The sequence below is a fragment of the Halichoeres trimaculatus genome, unplaced genomic scaffold, assembly GCF_033239565.1.
Source record: "Halichoeres trimaculatus isolate MK-OKI-2021-1 unplaced genomic scaffold, fHalTri1.1 fHalTri1_scaffold_12, whole genome shotgun sequence".
In the NCBI taxonomy this organism is placed as follows: Eukaryota; Metazoa; Chordata; class Actinopteri; order Labriformes; family Labridae; genus Halichoeres; species Halichoeres trimaculatus.
This window is the reverse complement of record NW_027437190.1, coordinates 30,036,585-30,036,872: the sequence shown is the minus strand read 5'-3', so window position 1 is coordinate 30,036,872 and position 288 is coordinate 30,036,585.

Genomic DNA, 288 nt, shown 5'->3' with positions numbered 1-288 from the left:
TCATTTTTTATCCTTTCTTATGAACTTATGAATTCCATTTCCTGGCTATGACAAAGCTAACGCCAGGAGTAGCAGTAGCACGAGTAGCAACGTCGTTTCGAACAGTGAAATGAGAATAATTTAAAAAAACAGAAGCAAAAAATAAAAAAGAAAAAAGAAAGACAGGGTAGAATGTCTATTTTGAGAGGTGGAAGATGAAGTTAGTCTCAGTAAACCAGGAAAAGTTCAGTTAAACTCTTGTATTTCCAACTGTACCTGAAGGCCGCAGTCATGTGTGTTTACGTTGTG